We start from the raw sequence: 17956 nt of genomic DNA, 5'->3' as shown, positions 1-17956 counted from the left end.
GCACCAGTGAACTTGTAAGGTAACAGCAAAAATACACAGAGCTAAGCACTGGTCTCATGTGCTGCTAAGACAACCAGAGCTGGGGTTCCCTTTCTGGCGCTGATCCAATACTTAGAAAAATGCTGCTGTTAGATGCAATTCCAAGTCAGCTGTCAACACCATCTAGCTTCTGGGCCTACACACTGTTGCTAACATCTGCCTCTGAACAGATGATCTGAGCCTCCATAAACTGTTGAATCTAGAGAGCGACCAACCTTGTGTCTCAGACCAACCCATAGTTACAGTTAACAAAACCACTAACGTGCCAATTGTGCTAAGAGCACAATTTGCCATTAGCAAGGCTCCATGGTTTAGATTCTTTCAGAACAGGTGACCAATGCTGCCTAACATGGAAATCATAACAAAAGCAAGCCTTGACAGTACAGACAATTTCCCCTCTTCACCTCAACAAACTTGTATTCTGGGTCCTTGAATCATTCCAGTTACTTCTAGGACATCACCAAGCAATCAGGTGGATATGAACTTTCTGAACATGAAAACAAGTAGGCAATAACTTGGAGGAAAAAAAAAAAAAACACAAGAGAAACAACGTGATTTCACTCTGCAGATAGATGGAAATTAAGGTATAAATCTACTTGCCTCCTCTGAGTTTATCTGTTGGCATAGGCTATAAGAACCAGAAAGAAAGTCTTGCAAAACCCAAGATAGTCTTGGTAAGAACTTTAATTGTTGGCCGTTTAATTAAATAAATAAAACCACAGTCTGTGCTCATCTGGCAATCTCAAAACAGCCACCAGAGAAGCCCATTCCAGAGTTACAACGGTGCAATCCAACCATTGTCATTTGCTCCCACATGCTGTTCAAAGCAAGGCTTTTCCCTGTTCTCAGCAGCACATAACTGTGCTTTCACAGTGGAAGGACAAAGCAGCATGGATTTGACGTGCACTCTCAATATGTTATTATTTGTTTTGAAGAAAAATGTGCACAAGGAACCTCAAGCACTTCTTCAATAGATCACAACTCTCTTCCCTCTGCATCTGGTTTACACTTGTTTTCATTCCAATTTCAAGTTAAGCCTCCTGGTTATTAGCCGGAACAAATTGCTCTCATGTTCCCTTCAGCTCAGTAATAAGGGGAAGACTTCATACCCATAAAAATGCATTAGATGGTTGTGATAACACTTTTGGGGGAAGGGGAGTTAGTAAGAAACTCTTGCCAGCTTGAATACATTGGATACTTTCTCTCAAGCTAACACAGGAGAATGTGCTCCAAACTCCAATCAAGTGACTCAAACTAGTGCTGTCCACAAAAGCCACCAACAAAGCATAAAGAAAGTCCTGACATATTTCCCAGCTTTGCATTAAACAAGTCTTTTTGACAAGGAAGAGTAGAGGAAGGAAGCTGCAGCTCACATGCCCTTGATTATAAGTAAATCAAGAGACAGCTGGGAAGTTAAACTCAGAGGTAGCATTTGCAGAACATTCTCTTTGATGCAACACATCTCTCCATTGTGATATATTGCCTTCCCGTAAGCAGCTTTGAGTCCTTTAAAATATTGCTTTCCTAGGTGACATATGCAGACAGCGGGTAGCTATTTGAAGCACATATTGGTATGCTTAACTTCAAGGAGGCACAAAACCTAGGCCTGGGCTATTCCATATAACAGTGTGCAAGACAGAAGCCCTGAGACTGCTCCTGCAGCACCCGTGACAGGCGGAATTTTGCTGAAAACCTCAGCGTGAGCAAGATCAGGTTCCTGAAGGCTCCAGCCACAGCTCCCTCTGCAAACTAAACCGAACTCTGGGCTCACTGCTGCTGAAAGAGTCCTGCTGACCCTCTCCACTGATAATTTTCACCTACATTAGTGAAATGAATCAGGTCACAGATGGACCCAGAGTGGGCAGAAGAGAGGAGATGGGATGACACAGCCAGGATCAAGAGCAAGAGACACATACACTACCTCTCTCAAGTGTGTTAACCAAAATACTATCAAGGAAGACTTTGGAAGATGAGGTAAAACTGAGTAGCAGTTGCATAGCAGCAGTGTAAGGCCAGGCTTCTGATGGCAAAAACAGGAAAGTACAGCAGCAAAATACTCTTTTATCCCTTAGGCCAGACAGCTGAGTGGCTGTGGGACAGACTGGACCAGCTTGCTGATCTACCAAGTCTGCATTTAACTGATCCACACCATCCAGTGGCCACAGAACCAGCACTGCTCACACAGGGAGGGTGCAAACACCCAGTCAGCAGCAGAGAGGTGCACAGCAGCACCTTGTTCACCCACAGCACAGCTGTCAACTGGTTTAAATTAGCTGTGAACCTCTATCTCCAATAGAAGGGTCCCAAGTGCCAGGAAGGAACTATTCTGCTCCGATCTACCTACCACCTGGTTGTATTAGCTTGTCACAATCTGATTCAAGGCTTCAGGGAGTTTAGAAGCATGTTATGTTCCTAGCTGATAGTATGTTAAAGAACATGCTCTGTTCCTACTTGGTACACATTGTGTGATTTAAGAGTCACAAGCTGTCAGGCTGCCAGCAGCACACTGTACATGGGGGACAACGTTTTTTTTCTTGTTTAACCATTGTTTAAGTTTAAATAAAATTTAATTGCAAATGGAAAAAATCTGCCTAGTCAATCAGCCCAGGTCTGCTCTGAATAGAGTTTCCAAAGCCTGTTCTGAGTTTCATAATTGGGTAGTTCAACCTAGTCCAGAAAAAATTTACTGGAGTTAACAATAGGAAAAGGGCTTGCTTCAAACTGTTATCAAACTCCCACTCAAGGCAGAAAATCAGCTGGACAGCACCATCTATTGGGCAGAAAAAATTGCTGTACTGCTGTCTTTTTGCTTTCTATAACTCAAAGCCAAATGCACTTCCACCACAGCTGAAGGCTGGATCTCCTGCCAGCAGTTGCACTAGCTATGTGCAGGCGGGTATGCCCAGCTGCGGTACAGCCCTGTAGGAAGAGGGAAGGCACTCAAAGCCATTGCACACCTATAGACCCCACGCAGGGGCAGCTCTTTTACACTCAGGGCAGAAGTTTTGCCTTGTATGTCTGCAATGCAAGGACCAGCTGCTGAGGGGAGGACAGTCCAGACAGTCCCAGTACTTTATTTCCATGTCATTTTCCTCCCTACCAACAACCTCTAGGTTTGGTGACTTTACGGCACAAACAAAGCTACTGGTGTTTTCTGATTCTGGCTTTAGACAACCACTGACTCCTCACCCAAAAGTCCATCCCACAGAACAGCAGCATGCCAGACCCATAAAACTAGTGTCAAAATGGCATCTGCCCACTGTCACTGCATAGCACCGAGTAAATTCATCAGCCCCTCGTCCTCCTTCTCCCTATGGACACAACAGCATTTTCCTGTGTGTCTCAATACAGAAGGGGCAGGAGAGGGCTAGCCTACATCAGCACCTGTATTTTTGTGACACTATGTCAACAGCCCCATAGATGGCCAGCTTGTCCAGAAAGTGTGATTTTGACTGCAGAATTCTGTTTCTGAGGATTCCTACTCCAGGCTGGTATTATCTTTAGACTACCTCTATTCAGATGCCTATGTTTAGATTTCAGGGGTTGGCCTATGAATACTACTTTCAGCTGCAAAACACAAATCCCTGGGGAACACTTTTGGCCAGAGAGGCAGGAAAGAAATCTTATGTAGCTTTTCACCACTTTTTGCCTAATTGCCATTTGTGTTTATCAGAAACACCATGAAGGCATAAAATGAAGTTAGTTATGTCCTTGCACCCAGGGAAGCTGGCCCAGGCCGGGTCCAGGTCACAGGTCACTACCATACTCCGTGGCACTGGTGCTCGCCTGGAAAAGCTCCTCAAGAAATCAAATAGGTTGAAAGGTCTTGCTCAGTGTCCACCTTCAGCAAGGTCAGAAGGACCTGACTGAGGTACATAAGAGAGCAACAGAGCCCCATAGCAAAAGCCCATAGCAAAGCAAACTCTGCAGCTAACACTAGTTCAGTTTCCCAAAGCAACACCAGCGCTCCAGATCCTGCCTGACCATGAGGTAGGCTCTGAACTGCCCAAGCAGGGACTCACAGAAGGACTATCTCCATCACATGCAGCATCTCTGGAGTATTTCCAGCTCCAGTAGTTTTCCAGAGACCTTTTGCACAAGCTGTACAGAGCAAAGTTGGATAAATAAAGTTATCAGCCTTAACTGTGAACTGAACTATCTGTTGTATCAGTGATTTAAATAGCCAGTATGGACTGTGTTTTGGTTTGAACCAAAATGGGGGTTTCCTGAGAAAAACCTATTCTAATCAAACGCGAGTATTTAACATATATTTTTTTCTAGAAAGAAATACGTAGTAGTTTGGGGGTTTGTTTGGGTTTTCTTTGGGGGGGGGATGGGACAGACAGTTAATAGCTAAATTCTGAGTGGATACAAACATCAAACTTCGGAGCAACCAAAATCCAGATCCCAGTCAGAACACCTCAGCTGAAATCAAACACTGGCTGAGTAAAATTAGTGGCAACAACTGCAGGCACAGCATCTCTGGAAAGGCCTGCCCACCATAGCCAATTTCCTGATCTAAAAATGCAGGATGAAACAATATAAAGCTAACTGGATTTCATGGGTGGGAAGAGGGTCCTTTTTTGTCAGACCTCTTCCCCATGATCTCCATTCAAATCGGCCCAGGATACAGTAAGGGATGTGGCAGCACAGACATGGAAAGGCATGCCACGGTAAACTGGAACAAGTGCTCAAATAAATCTGTACCAATAAGCCAAGCTCTACAGCAAATTTCTGCTGTAGAGAGGAGAAAATTAAATCAGAAGCAAAAATTATGGCTGACAAATAGCTTGATACAATTAGAAGGAAGACAAATCAGCCTGTTAAGTTACTTCAAAACAGGCAGGCAAGGGTATCTCCAGCAGACAACACCCTGTCTGAGCTGCTTAAGTGGAATACCCCTGGGAGAAGGCCAGCAGGTCTGAGGTCTCAGAGCCCAGAGCACAAATTGGAAAATAATGAAGCTGGTCTGCTACGATTGCTATAGAGGTGACAGCATTGCAAAACAAAGGAATTCTGGAGCCTGAATTAGGGCAGTGGGAGAGATCAGCTTGCACATACGGCAAGGGGTTGGGTTACATGTAATTGCTCCTGTGAAAAGTGGGCAGTTTGCAAGTGTTATGACAGCTGCAGAGCAAAGGATGTCTCTGCTAAGAGACAATGCAAAGCTGGACCAGAAAAAAGGGAGGCACAAATCACCAAACTTTCTAACACAGGGCAAGTATTTTGTCCCAAGGCACATGCGCTACATGGGCACTCCAGAAGCAGGTAAGTTTATTAGCACATACACTCATCCATTCATTCCCTCCCTGCATCCAAGAAGGACAGAGTGGCTCTACACAGCCAAAGAAATAAACTGCAGGGTAGCTAACAGGTCCATTCGCTGCACAAATCTGTGCATTAACCATGTGAGTGGGACTTTCTTCTTACAACTTGCAAGGCAGGGCTGGGGCACAATGATTTTTCAATTTAAGTCTGCCATCTTTATTGGGTTTTCATCCTCATCACTTGAAGGCAAAAAAGCTTTAATTGCATGTTCTTAACATGACAGGTTGTCTTGACAATATAATCTGAATTCAGAAGTTCCAGAAAGTCACAGCTGATTACGTGATTTTAATCTTTAAATAACTGATGCACAGCCTCACCTTTAACTCCATCCTTACATATTTTATTCTAGCAATGCATTTGACAACCAGCTTTTCTCTGCACTTTCTATTTAAGATGCTTAATACAAATAAGCCAGCAGCAGGACAACTAGCACATTCCTACACTATCAGCTCCCACGCACACAAGATAGCCTTAAGTCTTGCTGCTTTTAAAATGCTCTATACCTGCATGCTGGTTTGGGTGCAGTGCTCACAAAGCATCCCCTTGCATCCTAATAAACTGGGCACTGGTACCTCGTAAATGCACACCTGGGGAGCCAGCACTCTGCCTGCAACAGAAACAGGAGCAGGCCCCCGAGCTCAGGCAGGCCAGCTGGCTGGGGCTGCTCAGCCTGCAGGCACTGCCACTACCACCGGCTCATCAGCCAGCCCTGCTGCACCTTCCCCCTGTTCCCTGTCTAGCAGGACCCTGTGGGATGCTGGTTTCTTCCCTGCTGGTATCAGCATTCAAAGCCCTTTGGAAATGCTTCACAATGGATGAGTGTGTGGTGCAAGCAAGGCATTTTTTCCCCTTCTGATTTCATTCCACTGAGTCCTATTTTGCCTGTGCAGTGGTTGATCTCCTAAACTGTACCAGGGTATCATTTGAGTTTCCTGTTCTGAGGAAACTGACAAGTAAAAAATGGACTTGAACAAAAAGGGAAATAGTTGTCCTGAAGAGTAGCACAACTGTTAGCCTTTCCTCTGCCACAGGGGAGCAGGACAGCATTTTTAACACAGAGGGCAAGATGAAACTCCAGCTTAACAGCTCAGTTCTGACACTGCAGCAACAAGTGTTCTTCCTCAGTGCTTTCCATACCAAGTCCTGCCATGGAAATGAAATAGGGACCCTTACCCACCCACCTTCCTGTCATGGTGTCCAGGACTCTCAATGCTTGATGCCTGTGTGGCTGTTTCCTACCAGCCACTGTTTGGCCAGTCTTTGTTCACCTCTCTCCCAAGCCCTGCGGTCATTTCCCCAAGGGTATAAGCCCATTACAAACCTTAATTACAGAGCCCGTTTTTGCTTAGTCTGGACAGACCCAAGCGTTTTCAGCACAGGAGGTCTCTCATTTCAGTCCTGGGGGAACCTGCCTAGACAACCACTGCCACAAAACTAGCAGAGCCAGATTGTGCCTTGAAGGCTTGGGCCCATGTGGGAGCATCACTAAGCTGCATGACCTGGACAGAAGCTTGAAATGTGATTCTCCAAGAGAAGGTGCAATCCTTCCATCAACTGACAGTTATCTCTGCTATACTAAAAGCACTGCCCCCTTCCCTTGCTAACAGTGAGGGTGGTTTGTGCCTGACAGGTCCGCTGAGCTCTGAAAGTAAGACCCAGAAACCTGCTGGGGAAGGGACCAGTAGGAAAAGAGTAGGAAAAGAGTAAAGAGTCCTTGTATCTGCCCCCTTCATCAGACTTCTTTAAAAAAAGAAGACTAGGCATCTCTGCCCCATGTCCTGAAAGAATACCTTTTGGTTCTGTTGATGTACTTTCTCCTGGACCCTGCTGAGAGCTGTCTTTGATGCAGATCAAAACCACGTCCAGTGCATCACAGTTTGACTGTGCCAGGAAATCTAGGAGTGAAACAGAGAACGATGCTGCAGAAACCCAGTATCTCTCCTTCCACACCTCCCTGTCCTTGCAGAAATGGCAGACAGCTAGCACAGCTGTTTGCTGCAAAGGGAGACAAAGCAGCATACACCAGTGTGCAGTTCAGTGTGCAAAAGAGGCAGCACTTCTGCATCAGGTCACTCCCGCACATACTGCATGGAAGGGGAGGCGAGCAGCAGACTGGCAGCCTGGGGGCCACAGCTGTACACCCTGGAAGCCACTTCTTTCCCCCCAGTCCCTCCATTATTCAATCACACTATGGTGGCTCAACAAGTATAGGAAAAGCCTATTTGACCCTCACTGAGGAAAAATTCCCTTGCCTCTGATTTAACAGATCTAGCATTTTCAGTAGAGAGAATCAGGCTGTTTGGCCAGTTGTCACTCCTACTTAGTTCTCTGAGAGTGTACCTGAGTAAAGGCTGAGAAATTCAGCCCTTCCACTGTAATCCAGTATCTACAAACCATGGACAGGACCTGGCCCCGCTAAGGGCCACAGGAGCACTGTCACTGATTTTGTTTGGGCCATGATGCCACACTTAGTTTTCTATTGAGAGAAGGAAAAGAAGCTCCCCCCTCCTTCCTCCCCTGCCCCCATTCTCACTAATGCTTGCACATTCTCCAAATCTACAGCGCAATTTGCAGAGGAGATTATTTTTCCCTTCCTGTAGTAGCACAAATTTAACATGCAACAACCTTGGCCTTTTTGATGTCAGATATGACTCATGAGATAGACACTGGCTTTACTGATTAATCTTACTTATGCACGTCTTATTTCTCCCCTATGACTTGCCAAGAGCATTTATTTCTGCAACACTAGGAACAAAATCTCAGCTATGTCTCCAGAGCATTACATATTGCAGACTCTGTCTCTTTGGCCCTCTGCACTAATTTTCTTCAAATGACACCAAGGGGCCAATATGTTAAGTTTGCACTATTGGTCTGACAAAAATTTGGCTTCTATTTGTAATCATTTGTGTAAAAAGCATCAGTTTGGGTTAGCTTAGACCTATTGTGGAGGGAATTATTCTAGCACAGATCATTCCAAAACTGCTTTCACTTTCTGTACTTGCTGAGGTTTGGGCTTTTGATGTAATGTAAATTGTATCAGGGATACTGACAACTCTCTGATGTGCAATTGGAGGTGTACACTGCAAGGCTCTATTAATCCTAGCTTTGGCCTCCTGTCCTTTTTAAGAGGATTTCTTTATAGAATTAGCTATTGATCCTACCCTAGTTATTGGAGTTGACTCACAGCTGCATGACTATGGCCTGGTGGCATAAACAGTCTAAAATCAGAATACTATCAGTAGCAATACGCAAGCTGCACTAAGGGCAATTTCAATTACATACTAGGGATGGAGATTTCTGGGCCCCTACCCCAGGGTTTTACTTGCCTTACTGTTATTTTTCTTCATCATCCAGATACAAGAATCTAAGAATATTCCTTACACAGTATTCTCCCATGTTTGGTTATATCATAGTTGTATGTGACCCATGCTACAGAACTTCTGATATTTCTTTAGGCTGACTTAACTGTAATAAATATAGCTGTCATGATTTTTTTTTTTTAATATTTAGGCTAAGTTTTGTTTTTTAATGTTGTCATAAGACTTCTAGTTATAAATGAACACTGTCCCCAGCTACTGTACAGGGAGAAGGACTGTAAAATAGTGTAGCTTCTTCCAAAACATTCAGAGAACACAAAAGTTTCCCTAACAGTGGGAGGCCTAGGGTGGATTCCACTCAAAGCAAAAATCCCCTCTTCCCTACATGATTGTTCACGGATGTGTTGGAAGCTTGTGAGAATTTTTTCTTTTGATGTAGGAGCTATAAGCTCCTAGATCTGCTAGATCAGCCTGCTCATCTTGTGGACTCTTCCAGGACAATTCACTAGGACCACTCCTGGGAGCAATGTGAAAGCACACTGAATGCTGTCAAAGTCATATTGGTGTCAGCAGTCTACCCCCAGACATCTTTTCTCCAGCCCTTCCTTACAGTGCATGCATGGTGCTACCACCTACCCTCATCCAGCAGTTCTGGAAGTACTGTGTTCCCTACATGTGCCAAACAGCAGGACATATGCTTCCATGAGCATCAACCAGTCTACCCAATGGTAGAGGAAAAGCTGCACCATGCCATCATTTCTTCACACAGAAAGAAAGCTAATAACGCATCGGATAAAAATCTTGGGCTCTGTAAACCAGTCCTAGATCTACTTTATGTTATTCTTGCAGCAAGATGTAATAATGGGGAAAAGTTATCCCAACATTTCGAGTGGACTGAGCAAAGATGTGTATTTTAATGTGGAACTTACTGGCTCACTGTTCCTACTATGGGCACTGAAGGAACGCACAGCAATACCTCTTATATATACACCTAAGCGAAGGTATTGCTCTGCTTTGCCATACATAATCACGAGGCAAAATACAAACCAGAGCTCCTACATCCTAGAAGTATACATCTATACCCTACAGTGTAGCAAGTTAAAAACATGGGACTATTCACTGAGGACTCCTGATATGAGTTTTGGCTTTTGATCACTTCACAAGTAATTAAGAAAAACTGATGAGGTAACTGATTGATTCATGTTTGGAAAACAAATATTGATTTGATATATACAGCAAGGGAATATAGCTGACCAGAACTATCACTTGCAAAAACCGACCGCCATGGACAGAGTCTCAAACACCTTATCCTTTCCTCTATCTACGTTGTAATCATATTTGGCAGCTTCTGGAATTTAGGAAATACAAGGTTTTGTATGTGTGCTTCTGAAAACCCAAACAAATTTTTCCAACCTTAACCGCACCTTGCCATAAAGAAAAGCCTCTTAGCAGAGGCTCTATAGAGCCTAGATCTCCTCCATTGAAGTCTATGGAAGGTTGCTTAAGGATTTCAACCTTTTAGGCTGAAATCTAAAAAGATTCATTTACACAGAGACTCAGTGAAGCCAAATAACTGGACTTAGCCTGAGCTGCCCCAGGATATTTTATTACAGATGAAACCAATTCCCTTTGAAGATAAGGGAATGCTTTAGTCTATGGACTCTAATTTGCTTTGGCTAGATCTATGTAAATCTGGAGTAATGCCACTGACTTCATATGAACTTCACCCCAGATTTACAGCAATGTCACCATGAGCAGCATACAAGCCCTGGTTGATCAAAAATGAGTACTGAACCCTTTAATTGAAACTGAATCATAAAGTAACCAGTGGGAAGATATTTTCTCAATTGCACTTGTGATTATTTTTAATTTGTAGTTAATTATTAATGTAACCATTAGAGTCTAAGAATTCACATAAATCAGCATAATTTATGTGATGAATTGACCATACCTAATTAACTTCAATTGCCGATTATTAATTTTTTTTCCTGGGTAACTGAGGCCCCTAATGCTACAGGGTAAGCCAGAAAGTTTAGTCTGCTTTGATAATGTATAGATATCTGGGATTTGGAGCATATTGAAAGGCCCGTATTTTCTTCAGTATAACTTCCCCCCATTCAAACACATCCAAAGTGAGATGAAGGGAGAAATATGGGGTTTTGTAGGTAGATTCTTGATGTTTTGCTTCCAAAACATTTGAATTTTGGACCAAAATAAGCCAAAAAAATATATGGAAAGAGAAAAGTTTAGGCATAAAACCTCCATATTCTTCAAAAATCTTTTCTCCTGAAAGAAATGCATTTTTGAGATACCTTTTTTCCATGCTATTTAGAATGCCAAAGCATTAAGCCAACAACAAATATGTTAGAGTTATGCCATACTTTTAAATGTTATTTAATGTAACATTAAGAAATCATTTGAGTTCCTGGCAAAGTTTACTCATTCCTTTATAAATGTTAAAGGCTCAGAGGAACCATTATCATAATCTTGTCTGATCTTCCGCTAAACAGACAGCCAAGCATTGAGAGGGAAAATATTGTGGATATTGTTAGTAGCGAGGCTTCGTATGCCCAGTCTGGACATGCAAGAATCTATGGTGCCACTTGGAAGTTGCATTGCTCTTCTAGTCTTAAACCACTGGGCTAAATTGGTGGAAATTCTCAAGGTAAATTTATTTATTCAGCCATCTTAAGAAATGATATGATAGAGAGCTAGGATTATACAATAATGTAGCCACTTGCATCATAGGCAATGTTCACCTTTTTACACCACCCAAAATTGCATCCAATACTGCCTACTATTAGATCTGGCCTCTAGAGGCACTTGATGCAGGTATGGTACCTCTTAAACCTCCCAATGCATGTAGTTAAACCCTACACTGAGTAAGGTCCCTCACTGATGCTCACCTTGGGTCATTATGACACAGAAAGCAGGCTGCAGGAGCATTACTATTTCACCAGTGATGTCAGTAGCCAGGACATTTATCTAGATCTTATTTCATCCTCCAACAGGCTCCTTGCCTCAGAAAATGTCATAGGGTCAGGAGATCTGCTGAAAAGTCCACATCTGAGGAGAAGGAGAATGCCAACATCAGAATGGGTCACAGAGGGATGATATCATACAATTGTCGTCCCACAGACAATAGCAAGCCACTGTAAAGCAGCAAGATGGAAGATGTTTTCCTATTATTCCTAGAGGTGATGTTCTGGGTCTAATCTGTAATCCCAAACTTTAAAATGGTCTGATCAGCCTCATCTTTCTAACTTCCACCTCATGGATCCTAGATCTATTTAAAAAAATCCAGCTCAAATTATTTTCTTGGCCTGTTATTTGACCATGTCACATATACCAAACTTGAGCCAAAGGCAAATCCAGCTCAGGTTGTAGTTCAGGTTTGGGTTTAAATCAAAAGAATGCTTGTGCATTGAGTAGACAGAACATTATAAAGTAATAACAATGTAATAGCAAGTTTACATTGCAAGAATACAGTCACAGATGAGCCAAAAGAAGAAACTAATCCCCTGGGTGACCTGGTTTTAGGATTAATACAGTGTGAAAACAGTTAGATCTTCAGAGATGTGGAAACTGATCTAAAATGCAGTAGGGTTTGTTTAGGTACGAAGCTTCCAACTTTGACTCCATCCTAATAAAAATCAGAGTTGTATGTATTTTTGTATCTTTCCCCTAACTGATAATTTCAACCAATTTAAACAGCAAAACCTTCCCAAACTACCAAAGTTCAGGAGCCTCTATTTTTGCAACTCCAACATTTTTCCTAAGACATCTCCTACTTTGTGACATTTTAATTATTCACAGCACCAGCGCTCTGCAAATGGAACATGCTGTGTATTCTCCATTCACTCATTCATTAGTTTTAATTAAACCCTTTAATTTTATTTATGCTGTCATGGACTGATTAACAATTTGCAGCACAAACCAGGAAGTCTTAAACAGCACCTTGAGAAATCTTCCTTCTTCTAAACAGAGATCTGCTATAGTAACTACAGATCTGCAGGATTATGTTCTGAAAGGCAAAAGAAACCACATCAGCAGCTTTCCCAGCGCAATTTTCTTTTAGCTGCTTAACAAAACATATCTCAAGGCCTTTAGTGAGAATCACAGATGATGAGGCGTCCAAGGGATTCAACAAAATGAAACTGTGGACAGAACACTGTGAAAGTTCCTTTATTAGAAGCAGTATATAGCTAAGCTGGAGCAGCATGATGTAATAGGAACAGTGGAACAAGTCCCACTTCAGCAGAGACCCAGGACATTTTAAGCATTGCCAAAAGGATGAAAGGCACTGCCTGGAACTTGTTAAAAGATAAATTCATGGAACAGCTTAAGTGACCCTAAACAGGGTCTTGATAGCTGTAACTTACACATTTTATTATTCTTTTAAATTCCTACCATCCATTTGAAGTGTCTGTAACTCGCACCTTCTGACAACAGAAGTTCTATCTCTCAAGACCTTCATCACAGTGAACTTGGAGCACATGGGCCTATCAGCACATACGCGATACCTCACTTAAATCTTTGAATTTAAGTCCATTCGAAACAGCCACCCATTCGCCTCTGCATTATCATGCTCAGCAATTAATTCTGGCCCCTAGATTTCATGACAGCCCTTACCTCACCCTTCATATCTGTTCTTTCCTCTCCAGTCCCCCTCTACGTGTTTCCTTCTCACATCTGCTTCTGTTCCCACCTGCACATCCCAGCTCTGCCTCTCTTGCTCCCTTGGCAGTGTTTCACCCCTCCTACCTGAACAAACCTTTACTCCCAACAATAAGGAGTGGGGAAAAGAACAGGTAATCATACTCCCTCTCCCCCCTTGCTGGAATTAACTTGCAGAATTTTCAGCTACCTGGCCCCCTACTTTAGAAATTTAACTTCCACTGTCTGCTCAGTACAATTACATGCTTTATACAACTCTAGGTTACTGTCAACTGCTGTGGAGCCCTCAAATAACTATTCACATTTTTCTATGGTCTTTTTGTGCAACCTAGCAAAATGCAGTTTACAGACATGAAAGCAGTCCTACCATGAATGAGGAAGCTGTGCATTATCTACCCCTTAAATGGTAAAGGATCCACACTGCAATAGGAAGAGCTAATGGGGCAAAGGGGGAGAGGTCCCTCCTCAGGGACCACAACCATCCCTACACAGCCACCATCATTGTCAATTCCTATTATTTTGCTTATAGGCTTGCAATTAGGGAGAAATAAATAGCGAGGCACCGACATTTCATCTTCCTGGTCTCTGCTTTGAGTATAGAGGCCAGAGAGGGAAATCTGTTTCAGTGTGTCAGTCTAAAGTGAACAAAAACAACACAACTCTTTATGCTTTGGCACAGCCTTCAAAATCTGCTCACACAAAAATTCAGCAATGAGCTATTTATAGAGGCTGAACTACCTCCAGGCCCTGTGCATAAGGTTGTCCCAGGAGAACCCAGCTAAGACAAAGCAGAGCAGTGCAAGCTGAATCTGCCTGCCTCCTCAGGAAGGTTGAATTTCACTCTGGCCAAGAGCATTCTGGGCAACAAATGAGGCCTCCCATAATGTACTCCAATAAAAACAGAGGCTTTAAAAAGAAATCAGTGTCTTGGAAGGGAACAATACACATAAATCACTTTCAATCGCACTATTTTAGAAGCCTTCGAGATTTCTTTTAGGCGATGCCTCCCTCTAGTGTTAAAGGCAGGCGGCCACTACCAAGTCTGTCTGTCAGCCCAGTTTTTGAGGTGAAAGATTTTCGAGAAATTGAATATTTATATGCTTCTCTTCCTGGCACCATATGACAGTTCAAACGTGGTCTCAACATGACCCTGCCAGTGAGCTTGAATCAACATACGTGCTAGTCACTGCAAGGACACCTAGCCCAGGTCATCAGCAGGTGAGAAAGCAGCTCACAGGGCCTGGGTAAGATGTCAGCAGAAGATCCTGCTTCTGGGATACGAGGGCCAGAAACATGTCATAAGCTTCCCACTGAACAGCAATGAAGTACGAAAGAATGTGAAAGGCTGGTTTGCAAAGACCCAACAAACTTCCAGGTTCAACCTCCCTCCTTGCCTGCAGGAGACTGATGCAATTGCTCTGGCAATATCCTATTACCTGCTTACTCAGTACTTAAAACTGATGCACATTTGTTTGCTTTCTATATGGGGTCTTAAATGCTGTGTGCACACGGCTATAAAAGTTAGACAGCAGTGCAGTGTGAAGCAATGATCTGGCTGCAAGCTCAGGTACAAGTCCTCTATGAGTTACAGTGGATTTGGCTAGAAAGTCACTTTTTGTCTTCCCCTGGAGAAACATGCAGCCCAAATAAGCACAAATACAGGGCTTTCCTAAAAATTCAGTATTGTCAAGAACTTTCCTACATGTGAGTCCAGCAATATTTGTCGGAAACACAAAAGGTGAGCAACCTAACAACAGTAAAGTAGTGGGAGGAACCTTCACTTCTGGAATTGATTCCCATTTGCAGTCACAATTTTTCCAACCTAATAGAGCATTAGGAGTAGATTTCTGCATTTAATTTTTTAAATGCACCACAGCAGGGAGAGAGGGGGATTAAAAAACCCAGTTTTATTTCTCTGCAATATAAAGAATAAAAGCTATTGCTTGCCAACTACACAATTATTTTCAAAGAGCTTAGTATCTCTTGTAAGTTGATATATTAGCTTTATTACACTGGCATGGCTCTGAGAGATACTTGCCACTCAACTCACTGGTACAAAGAGATACAGATGCTTTATAACTGTATATGGAATTCCCATTTCTGGCAATGCTGTCGGCAATTCTGTGCCCTCCTGAGAAGTAATGCAGGCCCTAAATCACTTATTATCTATTTTCATCACAACTCGACAGTTTCAGCGTTTTGTTTTAAAAGTGTCAGTGTGCCTTAGTGTATAGCAGTTTCACCACCAGCACAGAAATCTCCTAGGGTGTTGGTTCAGACCCACAGCTGATACTTCATCAGGAAGGGATTGAAAACTACAGAAGCTAAACTGATACACACTAAAATCTGCTGCTGCCATCTGTTTTTTTAACAGAACAGTGCTGCCTGTAGGCACAAGGACACTTCATACCTGATTAACTGACCCCTCTAGCATAGTGCTGGGATTTTCAGCTTCTAAGATGGCCTCAGGCAGGACAAGTGTACCCTGCTGATCCGCTGAGCCACAAAAGCAGCATTTCTAGGAACAGCCATAGCACAATACATAACCAACCACTTATGGAAGTTTTAGGTGGAACCTGAGGTGTCCATCCTATTGCAGACCTCTAAGCAGGTATGGGAAAGTTTGTTCTCCTGAAATTCAGTCTCAAGATCTTACAAAATTGTGTTTGAGGCTTCTTCTGAAATTCTGCTGGAGTCTTTCCCTCCCCTTACTTAAGCACCTGGCTTTTTTTTAAAGCTATTGTGTTTCAGGCTACTTGAAACATGTTTTTTTAAAGCAAGGGGAATTAGCCCCTACAACAGTCTACAAAGTCATGTAGGGATTTTCTACTCTTCAGTGCATTTAAATCAAAATGTGCTGTCTTGCTAAGCCATCCATGCTGCCTCAGTTCCAAGTCACAGCCTGATGTAGGAGTTCCTGAGGGAAAATTTTTGCTGTGTGTCACACAGGAGGTCAGAAAAAATGATCTAATGGTCCTGTCTGGCCTTAAGCTATATGAATAAATGAAAATCTCTGGCTTAAGCACTTTGGGACAAGGAGCATCTTTAAATATTTAGCAAAGCACTGCATCCACTGGGACTGCTCTGTAAATAACAGTAGCAGTCATGCTCAGGCTGAACCTCAGGGTTCAGCCATCTCAGGTCACCTTAATGCATGTAAACACTTGTGTGATGAGAGCTCGAAAATGTTCAGATCCTGGGGTCACTTAACTCTGAAAATATAGTGGTTCAGATTACCTTTTTCTTAACCAGTCCGTCTGAGCTTTTCTGTGCAGTTGCTCCACTGCAATCAGTCATAGTTCACATACAGAATTTCCTCAGAACAAAATCTATATACGTTTTCTGTCACAAAGTCCTTCCTTAGCCTTCAGCTTGGCAAAACACATACTAAAATCTGTGGAGGAAAGGCCTAATTGAAAAAGCAAGACTGAAGAGTTGGTGAACTGTCAGCAGTTAACTGTCATCCTTCACAGCACAACCAGGCCACTAAGGCACTTGAAAGGATCATCTCCTGCTAAGAACCAGGGACTTATACATGGCAGGTTATTACTGGATACATCACTGGAACGTGTTTCTAATAGAATTCCCAGGCCATGACTCTCAGGATAACCTTTTAGAGTAGGAAACTGAATAAAAAGGATGGACTAGAAATTAAACCACTGCCACTTTCCCCCTCATCACTGACAATAATTTACAGAACCTGATTTTTCATCACCCAATTCAGAGTCACATAAACAAATTTCTTCTTTCCAAGTTGTTACTCTATTTGAGCTTCCTTGGAAGCCTGTTTATGTTTCCTCACAGCCCTTCAGAATTGACAGCTGAGCTCTGACCTGCTGCTTTACACACTCTGCCAGGATCTTTCCCAGTAATCCTGCAGGTCTGATAGAAAGGGAAGACATCCATGCAGTTTGATTTCCCAGTCTTGCTAGTTCAAGTAAAAAGTTTTTTTTAATTTTTTTTTTTATTACTGCATGTCAAAAGTTGCCAGAACTAGCTCCAGCAAGAATTAAGTGTCATCATTAATGCTTGCATACAAGGGGGGGAGTGTGTGTGTGTGTGAAGATTGTGGCTATGTTAGCATCATTAAAAAAAACCTAACCAAATAAGCAGGACTTGTCCTGCCCAGAAAACCACACCGCCAGCAGTTTAACAGAGTAGCTGTGCTGCAGCTAGCAGTCATCTACATGTCAAAACAAAATTTAAAAAATTGAAAGTAAATTAAATACTTCAGCAAAATACAGAGAAACATGCATGCATATATAGTATGTGAAAAGATTAGTAGCAATACGTGCACGTAGCCAAGAGCAGACTTGATCTTTCAGTTCATTGGAGGTTAATTTTGTGTGTGAAAATGACTGCATTGAAAATATAACTTCAAAGTAATTCTGTTTTACGATATGGATTTTGTACTTTCACAGCCTTTGTAATGGACAACACCAGGCAACAGCTGAGGCTGAGAACAGATTGCAACCATAGATGTCACCTGTTTAGGCAAAACAATGTGTTGAGAGAGAAGAGGTAAAACAAGGCATAGTGTTGCAAATGCATCAAGGACGGACCACCACGGAACAAGCTTTAAAGGCCTATAGAAT

The sequence above is a fragment of the Falco rusticolus genome, chromosome 9 (assembly GCF_015220075.1).
Source record: "Falco rusticolus isolate bFalRus1 chromosome 9, bFalRus1.pri, whole genome shotgun sequence".
In the NCBI taxonomy this organism is placed as follows: domain Eukaryota; kingdom Metazoa; phylum Chordata; class Aves; order Falconiformes; family Falconidae; genus Falco; species Falco rusticolus.
This window is presented reverse-complemented; position numbering follows the sequence as displayed.